The 19,897-nt window shown below is 40.7% G+C and overlaps 1 long non-coding RNA gene across 1 annotated transcript; it reads left to right on the plus strand.

Moving 5' to 3' along the window:
* Nucleotides 1-10,296: 10,296 nt before the first annotated feature.
* LOC135232021 (uncharacterized) lies at nucleotides 10,297-16,431 on the plus strand. Its single transcript, XR_010322544.1, has 2 exons — nucleotides 10,297-11,442; nucleotides 12,073-16,431. It is a non-coding gene; the product is annotated as an uncharacterized LOC135232021 (long non-coding RNA).
* Nucleotides 16,432-19,897: the final 3,466 nt, after the last annotated feature.

Genomic DNA, 19,897 nt, shown 5'->3' on the forward strand with positions numbered 1-19,897 from the left:
GAATGTTTTCTGAATCACAAGACGCTGGTGGAGAAATGAATGATAGATTAACCCCAGACAGAAAGGTAACATAAATGGCTGAATAGAAGAAAACATAGAAAAGAAGTTGTATATAAATTCCTTCACCAAAGTGATATAAGAAGATAATTAAGTAAAAAGAGGTAAGGCTGCTATTCAAAAGTAAATGGTACCCCAATATACCTGGTACTGTTCTGGTAGCAATTAAAATAGATGTTATTTCTGCCCTGTAACAATAATAGTACATCTCTCAGTGGCCCAAATGGTTAAGAGTTCAACTACTAGACAAAAGGTTGGTACTTCGAACCCACCCAGAGGTCCCTCTGAAAACAGGCCTGGTGGTCTGCTTCTGAAAGGTCACAGCCTTGAAAACCCAATGAAGCAGTTCTACTACGCACACATGGGGTCGCCATGAGTCAGAACTGACTCAACAACAACTAACAACAATAACAAACAAGAGTAGCTAAGACTTAGATAGTGCTTACTGTATGCCAGGCAATATTTATTCTAAGCACTTGATATTCATTAAACCCATTTAGCTCTCAAACACTCCTATGAAATAATGCCATTACTATTCCCATTTTATACATAAGGAAAGTGAGAGGTTATTCAGCTAGTAAATGGTGGAGACAGAATTTGAACCCAGGCAATTTGGCTTTAGAGACTGTGTTCTCAATTACATTATAACCCTTTTTTTATAAAAAATGATTACAGTAAAGACAAAAGATATCATACATAAACACAGCACTCTAGTTGGTTAATTTCTTTCTCACAAGGGAATGGCTTAACAATTCTGAAACTGCTTTACATTTACACTAGGGTTGAACAAATAATGAAATGGCTGGTGGATGGTGGGAGCTAGGTTTTTCACTGTGGGTGACAGAATTACAGATAAGCAAGAAAGGAAGGCTCAAATGAATCCTGTGGCACTGGGTTAAAGTCAGAGACAGTAAAAACTCATGTTTACAGATAGGTAGATACAGAAACAATTATAGAAATGTGTGTATATGGCCAATATACACACATAGTATTTCCTAGCTCCATCTGCTGAGGGACTACAATCCATGAGACTCCAATAGCAATAAGCAGACCCAACACCAAGATCTTGATTTTTAAATGTTATTTTCCAATAAAAGGAACCAGGACTCCTTGGAGAAATGGCTGATTCTAGGGCTAAGCCATAGAAATACTAGATGAGCCTGGAGCATCCTGTAGTTCCAGAAAATAAGGAAGTGCTCAAAAAAACAAAACAATGGGAGCATGTCAAAGGGACCCAAGAACTAACCTGAAAGTACTCCCAATGGCCAAAGCCGTAACCATTTAATCAACAAAATAAACAACATGCTGTAAAATTATAACTCAAAGTATAAAATAAACATACTTGAGTCCATACTGGTATAAGGGAAAATTCCAAATAAAGCATGTAGACTTTCTCCACTCCAGGATGTGGAGCTTCTCCCTTCCCTCATCTCTGTTGGGGATGGGCTAAACTTAGTGACTCACTACCAAAGAATACAGTAGGAAATTGGAAAAATAATACCTTTACCATGTAGAAACCTGGTCAATGATACTTTAACCAAGTGATGTAGGATAACATCGTCAGTGATGTCATGTGGGCTCATGCACCCCTCATATGATGTGATGAGAAGGGCACTTCACTTCTTCGGTTTTCCTTCCAAAAACTAATAACCCCACTCTAATCATGAGAAAAACATCAGTCAAACCCAGAGTGGTGACATTTTACAGGATATCTCAAGACTGCCTAAGTCATGAAAAACAAGGATTAAGTGAGAAGCTGTCACAGACCAAAGGAGACTGGGAAGACAAGACAGCTAAATGCAATGTGACACCCTGAATTGGAACCTGGAACAGAAAGAGGACGTTAATGGACAAACTGGTGAGAGCCAAACAGTCTAGTGTCTGGTTAATAATAATGTACGAATGTCAGTTTCTTTGTTTTGACAAAGGTACCGTTGTAGTATAAGATATTAGCTAACATTCAGGGAAACTGGGTGAACCGTGTACAGGAACTCTCTGTTCTACCTTCGCAACTTTTCTGTAAATCTAAAATTATTCCAATAATAAGTTTGTCTAAAAAATTATTATATTCTAAAATAACCTATGCAAAGTAAGTAAAAGAACACTATATGTCCTGTCAATGAAAGCAAGCTAGAAATAAGAGCATAACAATCTTCATGTTAATTTTAGTTTTGTGCTACCCAGAACTACCAATGGGACTCTTAGTCCCTAATTCTTCATAAGGTGCTTCGGGGGGACACTAAACCCATTCAGACTCATTCATTCACAAATGTTTATCGTGTACATACAATGTGACAGGCAACATGCAAGGCACGGGGATACACTTGTAAATAAGACATGGCCACTGCCTCCAAAGAACTTCTAGTCTAGTTGGACAGAGAAAGACAAGTCAACACAAAAGAAGAGACAGCATGATACGTGCTGCCTAAGAGTTAATTTCGAGATGGTAGTAGGACACCCAGGAGGGACATCGGACCAAACTCTTTCCAGAGCACAATGTAGGACAGAAATTAATATCCTGTAGGAGTTTGTGAATGTTCTAATATGTCTTTGGACCATAGCAAGAATATCTGGTCATCATATACACCAAATTTTTGATAGCATAAAGTGCACTTGGGAAATGTAAATCTAAACATGAGCCCTTCAAGGGCTTTCCATTACTCTTAGAATAAAGACAAAACTTTCCATGATCTGGCTCTTACTCTCCTCTCTTGCCTCACCTTCCACTGGGATCCTCCTCACTCTGTCCCCTCCACTCACACTGACCTTCTCTCATTCTTTCCTTATCCTGAGTCCTGTCTACTCATCCTGTCCCTCTTTCTACAGGTCGTTCTCTCTGCCCTGGATCACTATTCCTTCTTAACCTGATTACTACTCATGCCTCAGCTCTAAGCTCAACTGTGGCTTTTTCAGGGGAGCCTTCCCTGACCTCCCAATATCAAACTCAGTATAAGCTCTCAAAGCATCTCACACCTCTTCTGCATAGCTGGACGGGTTGCAATTTCATGTTTGTTTATGCGACTATTTGATTAATGTCCATTTTCCCCACCTGTAAGCACCATGAAAGCAGGGATCATGTCTGTTTTTTGCTCATTTTTGTTATTATATTTTCTGGCACAGTGCTTGGCACCTAAAAGCTCTCAAATGATATTTGTTCAATGAGTGTCAACACAGATATCATCAGAGAAAAAAACTGCATCTCTCTACAGCCACCATCTTTGGAGTTCTTCACAGGTAGAATCCAATGGCCCAGTCCTCTTGATAACACATCAAGTTGAAACTCAAGGTTAAAAAAGGGGAACTCAGGAGAGGCAGTCAAAGCAGGCAGGGGGAGGGGGCTTTACTTGCCAGAGACAGAAATGTCTCTGCAGCTGGGCTGGGGGCGGTCGGACAGTGTAGCTACAGCCTCGCGTTGACACCGACTTCTCCAAAAATACCACCTGGGGTTTATGTAATGACATTTCTCACTTATTACCAGCTGCCAAATGTCGAAACTCTCAGAAGCACCTTTTTTAAGACTGAAAAGAAATTTCAAGTCTAGTCTATTAACAAAGAGAAATAGAAAACAAAGACGACGTTCTTACCAGATTTATTTTTATAAGAAAAGCCTCAAACCAAAAAAAAAAAAAAAAAAAAACTAGCCCTGACTGAATTTTGATAAGTATAAGTAAGTGATTATTACATTTCTTCTTTAGGTTCTTTTTCTCCTGAGTTACCTAAATCAAATAAGCTGGGAAAATTACCAAAATACTAGGCTTCTGGATCAAGTTTCCAAAGATGGTAGCTACCTCTGATTCCTCAATTCATATACGTGACAATTTAAAAATACACCTGCAAACTCTTTGACATTCCTTCCAGTTGGTGTCTATAAGCCCTTCTCTGGAATCCTGGCAGCTTGTGACTCACTTGTATCCAGTACAATGCATTGGAAGTGTGCTGTGTAACTTCCAAGGCTTGGTCATAAAAAACGATACAATTCTGTATTGTCCACAGAAACACTCACATTTGGAGCCCTGAGCAAACAGGTAGGAAATCTGACTCTCCTGAGGGTGCCATGCTGAGAGGAAGCTAAGCCACATGGAGAGGCCATGTGATGGTGCTCCAGTTGGTAGTCCTAGTCTAGTCTTCAAATCCTCCCGCCCAGGTATCAGACATGTGAATGAACAAAATCTCTGATGATTCCAGCATCCCAGCTGTTGAGTTACCCCCAGTCTTTGAGTCTTCTCAGTTGAATCTCCAGATGTAGAGGGTGGGGGAGCAAGATGGTGCTGAAACAAGTCATCTGTCCTGTGCCCTTTATGAATTCCTGACCCAAAAGCATACTAAAAGTTATTGCTTTATACCAATGTGTTTATGGTGGTTTTTGTTATGCAGCAATAGTAACCAGAAGAACATAGTAAAATGGGAGTTAATCAGCCTGAGACCGGAAGAAGTAGATGGTACCCGGCTACAACTGATGACTGCCATGACAGGGAGCACAAAACAGAATCCCTGAAGTAGCAGGAGAGCAGTGGGATGCAGACCCCAAAATCTAGTAAAAAGACCAGGCTTAATGGTCTGACTGAGACTAGAGGGACCCCGGACATCACGATCCCCAGATCTTCTGTCAGCCCAAGATAGGAACCATTCTGGAAGTCAACTCTTCAGACAGGGACTGGACTGGACTATAAGACAGCAAATGATGCTGCTGAGGAATGGACTTCTTGGATCAAGTAGGCACATGAGGCTTTGTGGGCAGCTCCTGTCTGGAGGGGAGATGTGAAGGCCCAAGGGGACAGAAGCTGGCTGAATGGACGCAGAAACACAGGGCGGAGAGAAGGAATGTGCTGTCTCATTAAGGGGAGAGCAACTAGGAGTATATAAAAAATAAAAAAAAAAAACAGTGTCATAGTGACCCTATAGGACAGGGTATAACTGCCCCGTAGAGTTTCTAAGGAGTACCTGGTGGATTCAAACTGCCGACCCTTTGGTTAGCAGCCGTAGCACTTATCCACTACACCACCAGGGTTTCCTTAGCAAGGTGTATATAAGGTTTTATATGAGAGACTGACTTGATTTGTAAACTTTCACTTAAAACACAATTTCAGAAAAAAAGAGAATTAATTCTTAGGTGTGAAAGCAGATGCCCAAAGATCCATCTCAACAGAGGTCAGGTTTTACCTCCAACAAGCCCCTCAATCGTAAACAAACAAATAGGAGCTGGCCTCAAGTTTTCAGGAGAGGAGTGGGTTCCAAGCAGCTTTACCTACTCAGAAAGAGAAAAGAATTATGTGTGGAGGAGGAGATGCTCAATAAATATTTGATAAATTAATAAAGAAATAACCCAAAGAGCTATAAAATGTTCAGACAAGAATGCATTTTCTGTGATCTTGCCTGAAGGAGACGGAAAAGAATCATTTCCTGTGACCCAATGGCAACTTTTTCCCCCTGTTCAAAAAATTCAGGTATCTCTAGGGTATGTCATCGTGTTTTTATTCCATCATATTTCATGGTATTTATCAACAAGAAAATCAAATGCAAAATATACTTACATATGCAACTGACACAAAACTGGGCTAGATAACAAGCACATTCAATGGCAGAAAGACTCAAAATTATTTTGATAGCCTAGAGTAATGAAGCAAGATAAAAATGTGTGGCTCCTGTTACCTTATCCCAGAGGGCACTGAAGAGAGTGTCAAGTCTTCTTTTGGGGGGAGATTTTGGGCTAATCCAGAGGATAATAGGAAGATTTGGAACACTTAAGAGTCTTTGGATAGGGCAAACAGCCAAGTGCTTGACTACTAGCAGAAAGGTTCTTGGTTCAAATCCACCCAGAGGCACCTCAGAATACAGGCCCAGCAATCTACTTTCGAAAGGTCACAGCCTTGAACACCCTATGCAGCAGTTCTACTCTGCACACATGGGGTCATCATGAGTTGGAATCGACTCAACAACAAAGGAACACTTTAAAATAGGGAAGTAGAGGTAGTCCCCAACTTACAATGCGTTTGAGTTACAATGATCCACATTTACGACCTTCCATTTTTTTTTACACCTTATCATTAGTAATACGTACTACATACACTGTTGCAGCACATAATTTACTTATGTTATCATTCTCATGCCAACCCTTAACGACAAATAAAGATTTGATTTTTAGAGACACTGATGATAAAAGGAAATAATAATGAAAACTAAAAAAAATTAAAAATAAGATATTTGACTTAGAACCGACTTATGGAATCATCAGAATGGAACCCTGGGTCCCCTTATGCTGGGTTCTGTAGAGAAACAAAAACAGTAAAGCTTATAAATATCTGTATAAAGAGATATCAAGGAAATGGCTCACGTAGTTGTAGAGGCTGGAGCGTCCAAAATCCATAGGTCAGGCTGGAGGGGTCCCCTGGTTCACGTAGCTGCAGGGGCTAGCGAACCCAAGATCGGCGGGTCAGATGGATGAATCCCATGATCGCCAGACAAGACAGCAAGTAAGCTGCTAGGTCGAGTCTAAGAACCAGAGGTCAGACAAACAGGTGCTAGTTGCAGGATCCAGAGCAAGCAAAAACCCAACAGCCTTGCCAGAATGTCCACTTATATTCAATGCAGGCCGCATGCCCAAGGAAATTCCCTTTCAACTGATTGACTCCTTAAAGCAGATCCCACCATGGAGGTGATCACATTATATCAAATCTCATCACAGAAGTGATCACGTCATCATACAACTGCCAAACTACATAATAACTGCCAAGCCACTGAGAATCGTGGCCCAGCCAAGCTGACACACACTCTTAATTATCACAAACACCATGATAAGTCAGGGAGTACCCACGTGATAATGAAACATAGTGTTTTATTTATTTGAGATCTCTTTATGTAATGATAGATTCAAAGGAGAACAAATAGAAGGAAGAAAGGCCTCTGAGGAAATGTTTGCAGTCCCACAACAATGAAAGTATAGGGACCTGGGCTGGGCTAGCCACAGTGGGAGGAGAAGGGGGCAGAGATGATTGGTATGAGCAGAAGGACTTGGGCAACAAATACACTGGTTATGAAGATATGGATGGAGGAAGAGTAGCAGAAGACTCAAAGGCCTTGAGTGACAGATTTGTAGGTTTGATGGGAACAGAAAAAGTGGGAGAGGTAGGGTGTTTGGAGAGGTGGAAAATGAGCTCAGTAGGAAATCTATAGACTTTGAGGTAGTGCTTGCAAGACATTTAGGTAAAAAAAGAGCCCATGGATAACTGGAGACCTTGAATTCAGGTTTAGAGAAGAAGGTTGACCTACAGAAGTGGATTTGGGAATCAGCACCCTGAAGGTGATATCTCAAGCCAGGAATGAATTTCCATCATTTTGCCATAATAGATTCTATGTTAGATCTGAGGCCTTCATGGCATGTTATTGTTCAAAATAAAAATTCTATAACAATATACTGCATCTTTTTCATGTACTTGGCTGCATTAACAGGCCTAGCAGCACACCACAGCCACTTTATGGATAATTTAATAATTAAGAAACAAAATAAGAATTGCAAGAGTATCTACATTCATTTTGGTTTCCAGTATATTTTCTAATTATTCCTCCTACTCACTTCAACTGACAGGATTGGCCACAGACATTATAAAACCGTTATTAATGCTTTTAAAGAATAGCTGGGTGGGCCACCATCCCTACTGCTCTCCACTTGATTAATCTGTAAGAACACCAAGAGCTTTTGTGGAGCCAAAAAGAAAGAACTAAAGAATGTGCAGCTGGAGGCATCAGCTGTGCACATCTAATTCTAGCCAAAATAACTCCCCAGAGTGTCCAGCTGTTGAGAGAGAAAGAAAGAAAAAAAAGAAGAAGAAGAAGACAGTAATTCAGTCGGGGAAGTCAACAGTGGCTACAGAGCACTTCTGGGTACCAGAAGAGGCGCTGCTGCCACCACAACATTTGGGTAACTTGCAATTGCAAAGTGCACATCTGTCTGTGACCATCTGTCTGAAAGTCTGCTGGGTGTCAGAGGACACTGAAGTACAGTGAGCTGAGAATGACTGAGATAAGATAAGGAAGAGAGGGAAATACGTAGGGAATTTCATTGATTTCACTTAGAAAGAGACAGTGAGTTGAAAGCAAGCATGGGATGGGGTCTCCTGAAGTAAATTATGACTTGGCAAGTGCCATTTTATCTGTATAAGAAAATAATTACAGGAAAGCAATGTTTCCTGAAAAGTGTCTCTCTGTAAACAAGCCTGTTTGGAATAGTGACAAGGGTTTCCGGCAGATGAAGCGTAGCACTATGCGACTTCCCTGGAGATGAGTTGGTTTCATCTCAATCAGGTACAGAACTGAGACTGTTACAATCATGCACTTCCAGAAAGCATTGAAACCTTCTTTCCTTGCCTTCCATGACATCTCCCTGTGCTGATTTTCCTCCTACCTCTCCTGGCCATCCTTCAGTGGCTTTCATAGGTTTATCTCTTCCTTTGCCTGTTTCTTAATACTAGAGTTCCTCTGAGCTCTAAGCCCTCCTTTCTCCCAGCTCAAACACTCTCCCTAGGTGATCTCATTTGTTTCTCTGGCTTCTGTTTCATCCATGTGTTGATGACTCTCAAATATTTACTCTCACTCAGACCTCTTGTCTGAGCTCAGACCTGGATAGCAATTGCATGCTGAGTATTCCTTCTTGGACATTTTACAAACTCATCTTGTCCAAAATTAAACTCATGGCTTTCTTCTAAAGACTTCTGCCTACTCTAATGTTTTCTGTCTCAGTGAATGGCACTTCCATTCATATGTTGCCCAAGCTATAAACCTGGGTCCTCTTTGAATGCCCTTTCCCTTGGTTCACACATTCAACCACTCATCAGCATCCCAAATTCATCCAATGTTTTCCAACCCTATTTCCATTATCCTAGGTCAAGGGACCACCATCTTTCATTTCATTACCACAACAAATTTCTACGTCATCTTCATTTCATTATCACAACAGCCTTCCAACTTGTCTTCCTGTCTGCGATCTTGACTCTCTGCCCTACCTCATGCCCAATTCTGTCTGAATCACTCATTCTAAAACAAACCAAATCATCTCACTTCCTCTGACTAAAATTATTCAGTGGATTACTATTGCTCTTAGGATAAGGTTCAAATTCATTAATATGATTTGCATAATTTGGCCTATCTCACCTTTTTACCTCTCCTCTTCCCCTCCATTTAAGCTCTACAGTTCAGTCATACTGAGTTTTTTCTAGTTCTTTTAACCTACCAAGTTCTCCTACAACTATAGGCTTTTGTATATGCTGCCTATCGCTCTCTTTTCCTTTTCTTTGCCAGATAACTCCTATCCATCCTTCATGTCCCAGCTTAGACAGACTTCCTCTGACAAGCCTTCTTTGACCAGTTATCTAGTGCTGCTATAACAGAAATACCACAAGCGGTTAGCTTTAACAAACAGAAATTTATTCTCTCACAGTCTAGAAGGCTATAAGTCTGAATTCAGGGCACCAGCTCTCTCTGTTGGCTTTCTCTCTCTGTTGGCTCTGGGGGAAGATCCCTGTGATCAATTTTCCCCTGGTCTAGGAGCTTCTCAGCATATGGACCCCAGGTCCAAAGAATGCCCTCTGTTCCCGGCTCTTCTTTCTTGGTGGCATGAAGTCCCACCCCTCTCTGCTCATTTCTCTGTTTTATATCTCAAAAGTGATTGACTCAAGATACAACATAATTCTTTAGATTGAGCCCTACCTCATTAACATCATAGAGGTTAGGATTTACTACACATAGGATAAATATATCAGCTCACAAAATAGAGGACAACCACAAAAATACTGAGACTCATGGCCTAGCCAAGGTGACACACATTTTGGGGGAACACAATTCAATCCATACACTGACCAACCCAGTCTGGGTGGGTTGCCCCTGCTGTGAGCTCCCCCAAATATCTTGTATTTCCCTCATCATAGCACACTCTACTATTAATGCTTATTTACATGTCTTTATCTACCACTGGAAACCCTGGTGGTGTAGTGGTTAAGTGCTATGGCTGCTAACCAAAAGGTCAGCAGTTTAAATCCACCAGGTACTCCTTGGAAACTCTTTGGGGGCAGTTCTACCCCGTCCTATACAGTTGCTATGAGTCGGTATCGACTCAATGACAATGGATTTGGTTTTTTGTTTGTTTTTATCTGCCACTAGGCCTTAAGCTTCAGGATGACAGAAAGTATGCTCTTTTTATGGGTGATCGTATCCCCAGAACCCAGTCCAGTGTTGTTATATGTTGAATGATTAAAGGAATTTATGAATATATGATTTGCATACTCTCAGATCAGCAGAAGAACTCTACCAGGTCTATGTCAAACAACGTCCCTTCTGAAAAAGTGAAGGTTTCCCAAAGCTCCTCAGTCTAGGATGTACCTGGTAGCTGCAGTTCCTCCAGAGATATTCATTTTCTGAGGCAGGTCAATAGGAGCCTACCAGGGGATTCTCAGCTGCAGGCCACTACAAAGTATCTACTCCAAGCACAAAGTAAGCTCCTCTTCACTTCTAGCAAGGGGCATCAAGAATTAATGAGTCTTTTGTTCGTATCAAATGCCTCAAAGAATATAAAACAGAAAAGTCTAGATAGACTAAAAAGTCTTCCTAGAGTAGATTGTATTGGACTAATTCCTTACATCAGTGGTTTCAAAACTTTGTGCATCAGAATCACCCAGAAGACTTATTGAAGCACAGAGTTTTGGGCCCCATCCTCAGAGTCTCTGATCAGTAGGTCTGTGGTGGTGCCCAAGATTTTGTATTTCTAACCGGTTTTCAGGTGATACTGATACTCCTGGTCCAAGGACCACAACTTTGAGAACCACGGTGCTAAACATTTGAGTCACCCCTCTTAGTCATATAAACATAAAATAAGTAGGCCCTCAACACCCTGGAGGAGTGGTGTCACTCCTTCCTAAACATCAGAAGAGGAAGATCTAATGGCTGGACAGGAAGTGGTGAAACTTGCCTAAAGATTAAAGAACCCCCTGAGAAACAAGAAATCAGAAATCCAGCCCCTTCTGTTTTGAGGCTGAAGGCTACTAGAACCACTCTGATGGCTTGTTGTTGTTGTTGGGTGCCATCAAGTTGATTCTGACTCATAGCAGCCCCATGTGACAGAGTGCAACCCCATGGGGTTTTCTAGGCTATAATCTTTACAGAAGCAGATTTCCAAATCTTTCTGCTGTAGAGTTCCAGCCACCAACCTTTTGGTTAGCAGCCGAGTACTTAACCTGTAGCACCACCAGAGAAGTCAAAACTAACGTAACTCTGCAAAAAAAAGGTATCAGGAGCCTTGTGATGAAAATGCCTACCCAGTACTCATTCTTCTTCTGGGAACAGCTACTCATTCTCCCTTGGGGAACTACCTCTCTCTAGTTCTCAGTCCTTATGAATCAGGTAAGACTGACTTCATCCCTGGGCATGGGGAGAGCCCAATACTCAGACCTAGCCAATAAACGTGAGCCTTACTCAGCCTGTAGTGATTGGTTCAGAGCTGGCATATGACCCAAGTTGGTCTGATGAAAGTCAGCTCTGGACTACCATTGAATCTGTTGGGACAGGAGCCCTCTCTTTCGTGTGGGGTTGTCAAACTAATAGAGCGGGGCTTCTGATGGCCATTGACCACCAGAGAAAGAGCATGCCAGAGAATGACACCAACACAGAGGAAAATCCAGTGAAGAGATGAGAAAGATATATTCCTGATAATATCATCTGGATCCAGCAGGATCTGGAATTAGAATACCCCTGAATTTGAGCTGTGTTTCAGTCACTTGCAACTGAGAGTCTTGACTAACGTAAAAGGGAATTCTACTAGCAAATTCATGCGTTGTTCTGGTCTAGGACAGTTAAGTAACAAATAGCTCTAATTTTTTCCCTCAAGATGGGCAGACCTGTCAGGTCTACTGCTCTGCCAGCCCCTCTGTAATTCTAGTGAATAAAATTTTCACTAATGCATCACTTATTTAATGTAGCACTTAGAACCTTGCCTCACCACTGTTAACTTGTCTTCTTTCCTTCTTGGGTGAGCTCCATAAATATGAAAACTACGGCTCTTATGCATGCAAAAGCTGGACGATGAATAAGGAAGACCAAAGAATTGACGCCTTTGAATTGCGGTGTTGGTGAAGAATATTGAATATACCATGCACTGCCTAAATGAGGGTACAAATCCATCTTTAAAGAAGTACAGCCAGAATGCTCCTTAGAAGCAAGGATGGCAAGATTACGTGTCGCATACTTTGGACATGTTATCGGGGGAATCAATCCCTGGATAAGGACATCATGCTTGGTAAAGTGGAGGATTAGTGAAAAAGAAGAAGACCCTCAATGAGATAGACTGACACAGTGGCTGCAACAGTGGGCTCAAGCATAACAATGATTGTGAGGATGGCACATGACCAGGTAGTGTGTCGTTCTGTTGTATGCAGGATCGCTAGGAATTGGAACCAACTCAGCGGCACCTAACAACAACAACATGGCTCTTAACAGTTTTCTTGGTTGCCATGCAAAGCAGCTGGCTCACAGTAAGTGTTCAATAAGTGACTGCAAACAACCTTTAAAAGAAAAACGACAAAATTGAACCCCGTTGCGCTGCATCCAAATAGAACGGAAGGAAAAAAGGGATGGAGAACAAAGCACACTGGAAGAATTATTAAACTAAAACACACTGTTGTTTTTGTTCCAATCACTAGAAAAGGACATCGTGTTTAGTAAAGTAAAAGGTCAGTGAAAACAAGGCAAACTCTTAATGAGATGGATTGGCACAACAGCTACCACAATGAACTCAAACATACTAAAGATCATGAATATAGCGCAAGACTAAAGCAGGTAGCAGCCCTAAAAGGTGAGCTTGTGAAGTCAGAGTGAAGTCAGAAAACTTTCACCCATCTCTAGAATACTTCTAAGTAAATTCCAACAGCTCCTAGAAGATTCACCATCTTTCTTTTCTTTGAAAAAGCCATTATGGGGGAAGGGGTGCCAGAGAATGACAATGGAGATGGTGACTCCCACATAAGTCAGCTTCCTCTTCCCCAAATCAGTTTCCAGAAACTCTGCCACATCATGCAATGAGAACCCTCTGGCTTCTAACTCAAAGGAAAGTCTCAGAGGTCTTGGGCAAAGACAACAGCAGCCCTCCTTTGGTGGCTTTCAATGATAAATAGCTTCCTGCCAGATCACCCACAAAACCTGAAAACCAGAACTCATGAAAAAGACTTAACTACATGGGAAACAGTACGTAGGAAGGATTTGTAAGCGGCACGCGGCGCTGGGTTCGTCACTCACATCTTCATAGTTAAATGTGCCTGTTGCCTTCTGAGGAGACGAAAGAATTGCTGGGTATGGCTGTGGTCATGGACTCTCCAGCCAACAACCAGACCTGTGGATTCGGTCCATCTTTCTGGCATCAAGAGACCTGCCTTGGAAGAAAAACAGAAACAGCACAGATGGAACTGTACTTTCAAATCCTGGTAGATGTCATGAGATTAGCAGCTTTCCTCTGAGTCTGCCTCAAAGACTTCCTTTACAATTGTTCGTAAGCTAGCTCAAGGGATAGGCAGCAAAGTTCGCTAAAACAAAAACATAACCTCAAACATCCAAAACAGCTGGTGGAAACTGTGACTGTGTTAGAGGAGCTGACTTATCTAGCTGAGTCAAAACAAGTGTGAGTGCTTCAAACAGGCACGAGATCAGAAACAAAATGAGGTGTTTACTGAGTGCTGTCCCTCTTGATTTTTTTTTCTCCTTCGCTGGACATGAAATCTTGGCTTCATCCTGACAAGAAAAAAATCCTTTATGATATAAAAATGGATACTTGGAAAATAAGGATTTTTTTCCTAATTATAAAAGTAATATATGTTCTTTAGAGAAAATTTAGAAAAATGCAGAAAAACACAAATAATAAAACAAAAATCGTCTGTAATCCCACCACCACTGTTTCCATTCTGTTCATTTTCTTTTTACTGTGATTTTAGACACAAACACACATTTTTAAATATATATACATATGCACACACACATATCTTTATTAAACTTGATTCATTTTAAGCTTGATTTTTTACCTAACATGTTGTCATTTCCCACGTCATTTAAATATTCTTCTACAACATTTTAGATGTCGGCATAATATTATATTATATGATCACCACACACTATTTAGCCAATGCCTATTTTAAACATTTAGGATATTTCCAATTTTACAAACTATGCTGTGAGGAGCATGGTCATGGACAAACTTTTATACACGTACGTAGTTCAGAAATTTAGGGCAATGCAATTCAGGAAATAAAATGGATAGCAACTGACGTTGAAGGAGTCTAGCCCCTTTTTCCCTGCGAGTCTCTGACAATTGCCTCCTACTGCATATTTTCAGACCCACTGAGCAGCTACTGTTAGACCTTCAAGGCTTTCCTGGCTTATGTAGGGCTTCAAATCAGTTATTCCCAGTTTAGACATGGCCAAGGAAGCGAAACCAGAACAAACCCAAGTTAATAAAAATTGGTGAACAAAAAGAATTACAGGCCAAAATCCTGCTAGAAATTTAATCTCCCTCTCAGGAAACAAGGGCAGCATACACACTGCATAGCAACCAAGTCTCTGCCCCTCAAATTTTGAGCAGAGATGGAAACAGCAGTGCCCTGCTCACAAATGGAGGTTGACTGTGCTGCGTTGAACGTGTGTTGCTCTCTAAGTCCCACCAATAATTCAGTCTTACGCATCAGATTCCTCAAAGGGTTCACTATGCCTCTTTCGAGTCTCTCTTTCCAGGGCCTTGACCCATTATTTTTCCCATTCCAGTTACCCTTCTGGGACACCCAAATTGCAAAAATTCAAGTCTGCTCCAGTTTTACTTTGTCAGTCATGACTGAACCAGCTTGAAACCCTGAGTCTATGGAAGCCTTGCTTTCAGTCAGGTTAATGGGCTCTTCAGCTTGTAATGCAGAAACATTAAAATAAATGTTTTTTAAATGCATGGCAAAAAATAAATACAAGATAAATTAAAAATGAATATTAAAAAGATTACTAAACATTATGCTCTTTTGAGAACCTTCTGTGTGGGATCAGGTTGACAACAGCAAATCAAAAGATTAGAGATGAGCCTCAGGAGACAGTGAGTTTGTGTTGATGGGGGAGGAGCGGCTCGGAGAAGGAGGGTGAGAATGGTTGCACAACTAAAAGAATGTAGTCAATGTCATCAGACTGTACATGTAGAAAATGTTGAGTTGGTGTATATTTTGTGGTGTATATTCTCAACAACAACAAAATTAATGGAATTTGGAGAAAAAAAGATTATCGATACTGTTAGGAAAACAAAAATACAGAAGTGAAGAGTAATTACATCAAAAGAGGTATCAGACTGATTATACTCAGCAACCCAAAACTTTATCTTCCAGAAAATTCTCACATTTAGATAATTTGTAGCAGATTTTATAACAGAAAATTAGCTAAAAATTTTCCATTTTTGCATATTTTCAAATTAAAATGAAACATTTCTGAGGAGAACACTCTGAAATGGCATTATTATCTCTCAATCTAGATTTATCGCCCCTATTGAAGAAAAAAATTGCTTCTGCCTTGGCACTAGCCATCCAGTTGCTCGTTATTGGGAATGAATCACTCCCCAAAATCATTCCAGAATTTGTATGAAGAGAGATGTTAACCTCCTGCCAAAAGCACAGTAAATGCCGGTAAATTTCAGGAAAATCATTATCACGAAATCCTGCAATGGTTTCAAAGAGTATCTCTTAGTAGTCAGTTGCACTCTATGACCTGTCAAAAAAGTGTAAGCAACATTCTTGCACACACACAGACCAAACCAGTTTCCCTTAAAAAGTCTCATTCTCTTCATCACCACAGAGTGGAATTAAAAACAGTCGAACTCCACTAATCGACAGCTGCTTGCAATTAGATGAAGCATTTAGAGCCGTTCTCTTAACTACCTTCCCAACTGCCTAACTATTCAGCATGAGCAATACACCGTGACAATTTGCCAGAATGTTTAACGTATCTCCATCTCTAGTGGTTTCTATACCTTCCTTTTCTTCAGTCTTCCCACACACTGTCTGACTCTTCCAGTTCCTCTTGTTAAATTAGGGGTATACAGAGAAGAGATTAGTTGAAACCAAGTCTAGCTGCTTTTTGCTAAGATGGAAAATTCTACCCAGGCAACTATTAGAGGGTAGAGTAGGTCTTGATATTTTCAAAAAGGATGCCTTTTTTTTTTTTTAGATAAACAATTAATTAGAAATTTCACTGTAATTTTTTTCCCTTAGAGTGATGAGAAAAAGCAAAAGCTACTGGGATGTTGAATAAACTCTTTCCGATACTCATAACTTACATTATTTGAGAACAGGGAGAAAATGCACAGAGAAAAACTTTATCCAACTTTTTCCTTTACAAATAAGGAAACTGGGCACCAAGAGTGTACATGCTCTCCCCAAAGTCACACAAAAAGTGGCAGAGCATGAACTAAATCCAATGCTCCTGATTCTCAGTCCAAATTGCTTTCTGCAACTCCAGCTTGCTTCTCTAAGGAGAAAATCTTCCCATTTGTAGAAGGAGGCAGAGTCCGGGATGGCTACACCGGTTGCCATACTCAAGTGATAGAACTGCAGTCCTCCCATGCTTCTCCCTCTTATCAAGAAACTCCCATAGGACGGTTTTCTTGGTTCAAATGTTTAGGGTCATGGTTTTGGGAGTCTATCCAGTCAATCGGCCTAATACGTCTTTAGAGTCTCTGTTCTACCTTCTGATGGCGCAGTGGTTAAAGGTCTAGGCTGCTAGCCAAAAGGTCAGCAGTTCAAATTCACCAAACACTCCTTGGAAACTCTATGGGGCAGTTCTACTCTGTCCTGTAGGGTCACTGTGAGTCAGGGTTTACTCAATGGCAACGGGTCTGGTTTTTTGGTTTGTTTCTACCTCCTAGTTCAGTGAGTAGCGCCTGGGATCTTAAAAGCTTGCCAGTGGCCACCCAAGACACAATAATTGGTCTCAATTCTCCAGGAGCAACAGTAGAAGGACATCCAGGAATCAGAAAAGGAAGTGGATTGCAGGTCTAATTAAATCCATGAACTACTGTCTCCTTTGCCACAAGACAAGAAGAAACGGATGGTACCCGGCTTCCATTACTGAACATTTTGATCAAGGGCCCAATAGGTGAATCCTGATCAAAATGTGGAAAAACATGGAGCATAACTTCAAATTCCCACGGAAACCAGACTTACTGGATCATTGAGACTGGGTAAACACCTGAACCTATTGCCTGGAAAAACTTCTAAACCTTAAACCAAAATTATCCTGTGAAATCATTTTGAAACTAAACAACCATTTATCTCAATTAATAAAAAATATTAGTCTTGAGTATTTTGTTCTTTTAAAGAAACATCTATGTGAGATCAAATTGACAACAGTAACCCTAAAGCACAGATGAGAACTTTAAGGGAAAAAGAGTCTTAAGTTAATGATGATAAAACAATATGGATAGAGATGGTGAGAATTATGACATGGTGTGAAGTATATAACCTTTGCCACTGAACTGCACATGTAAAAACTGTTGAACAGGTGTATGTTTTGTTGCATAAATTTTCGCCAAAAATAAAAAGGGCTAGAAAAATAAACACCTATATTATTTAAGGGGCACTGAGTTTCTGGTGTTGTTGTTAGGTGCCATCGAGTTGCTTCCAACTCATGGAGACCCTATCTACAACAGAAGAAAACACTGCCTGGTCCTGCGCCATTCTCAAAATCGTTGCTATGTTTGAGCCTATTGTTGTAGCCACTGTGTCAATACATCTCACTGAGGGTCTTCCTAGTTTTCCCTGACTCTCTACTTCACCAAGCATGATATCCTCCTCCAGGAACTAGTCCTTCCCAATAACATGTCCAAAGTAAGTGAGATAAAGTCTCTCCATCCTCCCTTCTAAGGAGCATTCTGGTTGTACTTTTAATCATTCTTTGGCAGTCTGCTGTACATTCAATATTCTTCACCATCGCCATAATTCAAAGGCATGGATACTCTTTTCATTTTCTTATTCATTGTCCAGCTTTCTCCTGTATGAGAGGTGATTGGGTCAGGCATACATTAGTCCTCAGAGCGACGTCTTTGCTTTTTAACACTTTAAAGAGGCCTTTTGCAGCAGATTTGCCAAATGCAATACGTCATTTGATTTCTCCACTACTGCTTCCATAGACATTGATTGCAGATCCAAGTAAAATGAAATCTGACAACTTCAATGTTTTTTCCATTTATCGTGATGTTGCTTATTGGTCTAGTTGTGAAATTTTTGTTTTCTCTGTGTTAAGGTGTCATCCATACTGAAGCCTGTAGTCTTTGATTTTCATCAGTAAGTTCTTCAAGTCCTCTTCACTTTCAGCAAGGAAGGTTGTGTCATCTGCGTATTGCAGGTTGTTAATGAGTCTTCTTCCAATCCTGCTGCCACATTCTTCTTCCTAGGGTCCAGCTTCTCGGATTATTTGCTCAGCATAAGTATGGTGAAAGGATACAACCCTGAAGCACGCGCTTCCTGATTTTAAACCGAGCATTATCCCCTTGTTCTGTTCAAATGACTGCCTCTTGCCTTTGTACAGGTTCCACATGAGCACAATTAGGGGCTCTGGAATTCCCATTTTTCACAATGTTATCCATAATTTGTTATGATCTGCACACTGAAATGCCTCGGCATAGTCAATAAAGCACAGGTAAACGTCTTTCTGGTATTCTCTGCTTTCAGCCAGGATCTATCTGATACCAACAATGAAATTCCTCATTCCACATCCTCTCCTGAATCTGGCTTGAATTTCTGGCAATTCCCTGTTGATGTACTGTTGCAGCTGTTTTTTAATTATCTTTAGCAAAAATTTTACTTGCTTGTGATACTGATACTGTTATATAACTTCCACATTCCATTGGATCACCTTTCTTTGGAATAGGCACAAATATGGATCTCTTCCAGTTTGCTGGCCAGGTAGCTATCTTCCAAATTTCTTGGCATGGACAAGTGAACGCTTCCAGTGTTGCATCTGTTTGTTCTCAATTGGTATTCCATCAATTCCTGCAGCCTTGTTTTTCACCAGTGCCTTCAATGCAGCTTGGACCTCTTCCTTCAATACTAGCAGTTCTTGATCATATGCTACCTCCTGAAATGGTTGAGTATCAACCAATTCTTTTTGGTACAGTGACTCTCTGTGTTCTTTCAATCTTCTTTTGATGCTTCCTGTGTCATTCGATATTTTGCTTATAGAATCCTTCACTACTGTAACTTGAGGCTTGAATTATTTCTTCAGTTCTTTCATCTTGAGAAATGCCGAAAGCATTCTTCCCTTTTGCTTTTCTATCTTCAGGTCTTTGCGCATGTCATTATGATACTTTACTTTGTCTTCTCTAGGAGACCCTGGTGGTGTAGTGGTTAAGAGCTATGGCTGCTAACCAAAAGGTCAGCAGTTCAAATCCACCAGGCACTCCTTGGAACCTACGAGGCAATTCTACTCTGTCCTATAGGGTTGCTATGAGTCGGAATCGACTCGACGGCAACGGGATTTTTTGGTTTTGTCTTCTCTAACCACCCTTTGAAATCTTTTGTTCAGATCTTTTACTTCATCATTTCCTGGGTTCACTTTAGCTACTCAACGACCAAGGGCAAGTGTCAGCATCTCTTCTGGGATCCATTTTGGCCTTTTCCTTCTTTCTTGTCTTTATAACGACCTTTTGCTTTCTTCATGAATGATGTCCTTGATGTCATCCCACAACTCTTCCGGTCTTTGGTCATTAGTGTTCAATGGGTCAAATCTATTCTTGAGATGGTCTCTAAATTTAGGTGGGATATACTCAAGTTTGTACTTCAGCTCTTGTAGACTT

This window comes from Loxodonta africana, chromosome 1 (genome assembly GCF_030014295.1).
Source record: "Loxodonta africana isolate mLoxAfr1 chromosome 1, mLoxAfr1.hap2, whole genome shotgun sequence".
Lineage (NCBI taxonomy): Eukaryota > Metazoa > Chordata > Mammalia > Proboscidea > Elephantidae > Loxodonta > Loxodonta africana.